Source organism: Limulus polyphemus, unplaced genomic scaffold (genome assembly GCF_000517525.1).
Source record: "Limulus polyphemus unplaced genomic scaffold, Limulus_polyphemus-2.1.2 Scaffold3944, whole genome shotgun sequence".
Taxonomy (NCBI): Eukaryota; Metazoa; Arthropoda; class Merostomata; order Xiphosura; family Limulidae; genus Limulus; species Limulus polyphemus.
Window position 1 is genome coordinate 95,228 of NW_013669554.1, and position 6,608 is coordinate 101,835.

Consider the following 6,608-nt stretch of genomic DNA (forward strand, 5'->3'; position numbering starts at 1 on the left):
GACCAAAAAGAAGTCTCCTAAGTTGTCTTCTCCATGGGAAGGTCCATATGACATAGTGGATCGTCTCTCAGACGTGACTTTCCGGGTAAAATGTGGTCAGCGAGGTAAGCCAAAAGTGATGCATGCCAACAGGCTTTGGCGTTATCACGGTCCAGGACATTTCAGTTGGGTCGAAGTGGACAACAGAACAAATGACGCTCCTGAAGACGTGTCACCTGAAAAAGCTACTGTCGAAGAAGAAACTCGACTCGATTTTGAGAAGAGAAACAGTGAAGCCCTTAATGAAGTTACTACCACTGATGTGACTGTTACCAATGATATGACGTTTCCTGATGAAGCAGATGAACCCCACATGAAGCAGAAGCCAACGAGACGGAGACCAGTACGGAAGAAGATACGTCCCTTAAAATTAAGAAACTTTGTTGGATTTTAATTTTGTGTTTGTAAATTTTGTACATTTTATTAAGTTATTGTTAATTGGTTATTGGTTTAATGTAAGTGGCTATTGTTCGGGACGAACAGTACTAAGGAAGGGGCAGTGTTAAGACAGCAGGGGTCACGTGACGCTAGTAACACGTCATATTCTCGAACGTTTACGTCCCTTCCTGAAGCCTCGAGAGGTTACTAGATATGTGGTATTCTTGTATATATAAGCCGCCAAGAAGTGACGGCGACGATGGGTAATTGAACTACAGACAGAGATAGACACGGACAGTTGAGTCGAGCACGTGAGACGTTCGTTGTGAATTATAGCGTATAGCGCGACTGTGTAAATTAAGTGTATTGCAAAGTTGTATTCAGAAAGAATAAACCAGTTTTATTTAAGAAAGGAGTTATATCGCTAAAGTTTCTTCGGAAAGAATTTTTACGGAAAATTAACTAACGACCAGAGACGTAACAACACAAATGTCTAGACTGTCCCTCACAACACAAATCTCTTAGCAATCGTTTAAAAGATAACACCAAGCTCAGTTCAGAGCATCGGATCGGCAATCACAGTGATGGCTGATGGTAAGTGCCGAATCATAACCAACACTGAATGCTTGCGATTTTTATAGATACTGCAGATAGAGTAGCCATCCTTGAAGCTGACCATAAGGAGTGGCAAAAATCGTGTAAGCAGGAGATAGCGAAAATAATAGTGATTCTAGGCGAACGTGAGGCAGAAATTTTGTTTGGGATCGTCACATGGAAGAAGGTCGTAGAAGTGTCATGAACCAAACTCCATCAGAAATGAAGTAGAAAAGTGTATATTAATATAACCAATTTATTATTGTTAATTAATATTGTTAATTAAATTCATATGCCTATATACATGTACGGCTTTACTGCTTAAAAAAAACTATAAAGCCTACATGTAGATAGATAGATAGATAGAAATACTTGCCAGTATGCATGTATAAAACTCATGCGGTTACAACATCCAGTCCATGCACCATTCCAGTATAGATCAGTAGTCTCTCCAATCCATTATTTACAAACTCCCCATATAGCTACAGAGTATAAATATAGTAGCTATATATATTTTATAAGCATATACATAACATGTGGTATGTTGATCACCATACATCATATTACTCATACATACAGTACCACTATCAATGATAACATTGTGGCATTGCTATCAGGAGCAATAGCTGTCCAATCTGCATGAAGCCAATCCAAAAGTTGTCATTGTTTCCTGAGAGAGAGAGCATCATACACCAACTACGAAGTTTATTAAACTAAATTGTTTCAAACAAGATAGTACTGCTATTATACAGATTTATGTCCATGATGGAAATAAAAAAACAACAACTAATGAAATAAGATTATTAAAATTTGTTACTTTAAAAAGGGGGGAAATAGTGATATTCATCAAATTACAAAAGATAAGTAGCTTAAAGTGAAAATGCAATAGCAAAAAGGTAAACAAACAAGCTTAAGGTTTGATACATAATGTTGACATTACTTCCCCAAGCTACAAATCCCTATTTTGACTCTATGTCTAAAAGCTGTAATATTTAGGAGAGTTATTTTTAATAATCTTGTGCATCTATAGAAGTATGGATTGTTGACGTTTTTGTAATACAACAATATTAGATGATTTTATTAGGCATTGTTTAATTATCTTTAAAAAATATTTTCCACTTATTGATCAAGGGACGAACTTGAATTTTTGTTGATATAAGAGAATGCAATTATATTTAATTGAGAATTTAGTCGCCCTCTAGTAATAATGGCACTGTTATGTGAATCACAAGAGACGCACTCATATTTTGTATACTAAAACAATGTAACCTGCATATTAGTGCATATATATATATGTGTGTGTATATTTATATATATAAAAGTATATTAGTAGCTCAGTTTCGAACTACATATAATTACTTATAATTTTGATACATCATGAAGTAGCGTTCCTTTGTAGGCCAGCCAAACATTGAAAAGTGCCCTAAAATTTATTCTAACGGCATTGTTTGTTTATACTTGGCTTCCATGCTAAATATCTTGCCTGAAGCATACATTAGGGTCAATAATCAATATCATTTTTGAATGCCACATTTATGATCACAAGGGTCAAACCAACTATTTTTTTACTAATTTGCATCTACTCTTCATATTTTCACAAAATATGTAAACAAAAACTGTTATTTTTAAGGTATCGTGGCAAGAAAACTCATTTGACTGTCTCTACTAGGGGTATTTTGGTCCGAGTGCTGGAACAATTTATGGAGGATGTCAGGTTCGAAATGCGAAATAACTTTCATATTGGTTGTACGAACGTATCTAAATATTTACATGTCAAACACATATGCACATACCATATATGTTGTTACGTCTCCGTTTGTTAATTGATTTTTTCGTAAATTCGTTCCGACGAAACTTTAGCGACACAAGTCCTTACTTAATAAAACTGGTTTATTCTTTCCGAATACAACTTTACGATACACTTATTTTCAACACTCGCTCTATAACAAACGCTATATCAACGAACGTCAACAATACTTCTGACTGCAGTTCAATTACTCACTATCTACACACACATTATTGTCCCCTATATCTAGTAAATACTAGAGCATTCGCCAAGGTACAGGATAGTTCTAGAAACGTGGCGTGACACTAGTCATGTGACTTCGCAATATGTTATCCTTCAACACCTAACCTTGAGAAGAAGTAAACTTAAACCAATGTTTTACTTTTCACGAAATATCGATCTCCTTTTTAAACTTTTATAAAGTGATGGCTCCACTACTGCTGGTAAGCAGTTCATTCCTTTAATCAAATCACCCTATTATAAGAATAAAACTATCTTAAATGGAGTCTAGCTTGTCTTTTTCAAATCTTAAACTTGGGTCCCCTCATCTTATTTTCTTAAGAATCTAGTACAAAGAAATCAAATAACTATACTATTGTTCCTTCATAAAATCTTAAAGAATTCAATAAGATTACCCCTTACCCATCTTTTCTAAATAAAAAAAATATCTTGGACTATCCCATAAGATAATCTTTCCATTCCAGAACCATCCTATTAGCAGTGTATCCTTTCCTAGATAAGGAGACAAATTGCACACAGTTTTCCAAAGGATTTGAATAAAGTTCGTTCTCTTTTAACTTGTAATTAATATCAATAAAATAAATAAACACTAAATTCTACTAACGTTCTTGTCAACCACAAAACAGTGTCTTAATGACTTGAGTGGTTCATCCCCGCTAAGGCAAGACCATTTTTTCTGTCATGCTAATATAGGTAATAAACATGTGACCCAAGCTATAGCAATACAAATATATTATCTTGCACTTCCTACGATTGAAGTTAATTTATCAAATATTTGTACAACTAACCAATTTATCCAAATCACTTGGTAGCATCTCAAGACAGCTCGAAATACTCAAGAGATTATTTAATGTTGTCAGTAAACTGTACTTGTAATTTCCCAATTATGGCCCTTTTGGTATACAAATAAGAAACAACAAAGGCCAAGTACCGACATCTGAATTACGCCACTAGTCCTATCAATACCAGTCAAAGACCGTGTCATCGCGTTGACTTGCATTCAAAATTTTATTGAACTACTATTTTAGGAATGTATGTCAACAAGTTTTGTATCAAATTGTAGATTATAATTCAAATTTTAGTATTATCCATTAGTTAATTTCTTGATTTAAAAGTAAATATTAGAAAGGAAATTCTAAATATTGTTGCGTCATTGAGTTTCAAACAGACACTGGTGTTTTTAGCCGCGACATTGCGGCTCGTGGAATGTATCCGAGATAATCCCCCGCCACAAGTACAAACTTTTAGCTCACAGCTCCGTCATCTCTTAACTGATTACAGTTTTCGACTCAGAAGGTAAAATCCTTTCCATTGATGTATTTGACCACGCCCAAGGTTTCATAGATTAATTTACCCTAACCCTGCCTAAAAGAATTTCATGTTGAGGGTAGGGTGGTAGAGATCCTGACGAGTAATAAAATTGAATCAGGTATATGCGCACCCCACGCTTGGTATTGCTGGCGCTCAAAAATATAGCTAATAAAAAAGGGAAAAAAGGTCTCAGATTAATTGACTCTAATCCTACCTAAAAGAAGTTTAAGTGCCGCGGCTATTGAGGATCCCACTCTTTTTATGTGTGTTTATATATAAGCACACATGCACACAAAATCAAAAATTCATTACCAGTTCTTGTTATCATTATTAACTCATAACAGAAAATGTCTGTGGCCATAGCTCTAAAGTGCATTGGAGATATTCTATCTCTCAGTCAACATTCAAACACAAAAGTCAAACTAGCCAGCAATTATAGAGAATCAGTTAAGGGTTACGAGTTGAGTACTTGAACTCACAACGTTTGAACTCCTACTGCTTCTCGCTGTCTCAGCCAGTTTCGAGATGGCAGTGAACCTAAATATTTAGATATAACCTTAAAGCAGAAACTCCCATCCTCCTCCTTTTAAGAACTATCAAGATAAGGATTTTTAGCTCTGTTTAACACCACTCTAATTATTAAATGTTAGGGTGAAGGTTATAAATTGTAGAAATAAAGGGGTGTTCTGTTTCTACAACGAGATCATTTTGGCTTTTTTGGACATCTAATAATATCAAAGAAATATCATACTTTTGTTAGACCCACAAAACATTTAGTTTATAAAGCGTCAGAATGTGTCTTATGAAATAAAGCCACGGATTTTAATAGAATAACAATTAGATGTTCCGTTCATTTATATCAACTGTACCGGACACAGCTTTATAGTGTTCAACAGTACACAATAAAAATCGTTAGTTAATTATGATATTAATCAAACATTCATACATTTTGATATTCTTTAAAACCCACAAACGCTACTTAAAATCGACTGAATATCGTATTAAAATGCTATCTAAGCCAAGCTTGAAGTTTTTTTATCAAATGATGCGATGTCACTGTTTACTTTCTATGTCTGCTGATGTGTTAAAAAACTTTCTGTACTTGCTAAATTATGTGTTTACATTTGTCACGCATATCCTCTATGCTTCAAATGTTTACTTAATTAAATTGAGCAAAAAAGTTTTTTTTTTCTTAGTGACAAAGAACCATTTGTTTCAAGTTTGTTCCGTGATCTCGCTGACGCAACAATAGTAACTTTAAATCAGATTTATCTATATCATTATGTTATGTTCAAATATGCATCTCGATCAAGTTGTATAAAGTTGACTGGGTGAAAAGACGAGTTCCTGAAAAAATATTCCTGCATGGTCTAATGTCTGACCCTGCGATTTATTAATTGTGATTGCAAAGGCAAAAAACTGTAGAATAAGAATAAGTACATAAAGGAATAACATTTCATAAAAAAAATGCTTTTGAAATATTTTACTAACTTTTAAAAACTTACTGAAGGTGAAAAACAAAAAAATAGCGAATTGTGTCGCCATCTAGAAACTTTAGCGACACAAGTCCTTACTTAATAAAACTGGTTTATTCTTTCCGAATACAACTTTACGATACACTTATTTTCAACAGTCGCTCTATAACAAACGTCAACAATACTTCTGACTGCAGTTCAATTACTCACTATCTACACACACATTATTATTCCGTCACGTTGTCACCCTCTTTATATACCAGACTACCCTATATATAGTAAATGCTAGAGCATTCGCCAAGGTACAGGATAGTTCTAGAAAGCAGGTGGCGTGAGAATAGTCATTATCAATATCTTTTCCAATATCATACTTAACCTCTGTATATCACTGAAGATATAACAAAAACATTGTTATCTATAATAACATTTAGAAAACCACACTTTAAATCACAGCACAAGACACGAGCAACAAGAATAGATACTAAAATATGTAATTAATGTGTTAAATAATATTGTTACGTCTCCGTTCGTTAGTTAATTTTCCGTAAATTCGTTCTGACGAAACTTTAGCGACACAAGTCCTTTCTTAAATAAAACTGGTTTATTCTTTCTGAAAATATCTTTACGATACATTTAATTTCAACTGTCGCTCTATAACAAACGCTATAATTCTCAACGAACGTCTCACGTGGCCAACAATATTCTGTCCGCAAACATTCAATTACTCATTACCCTGTTCCGTCACGTTGTGACCGTCTTATATATACTAGACTACCTCCAATCTA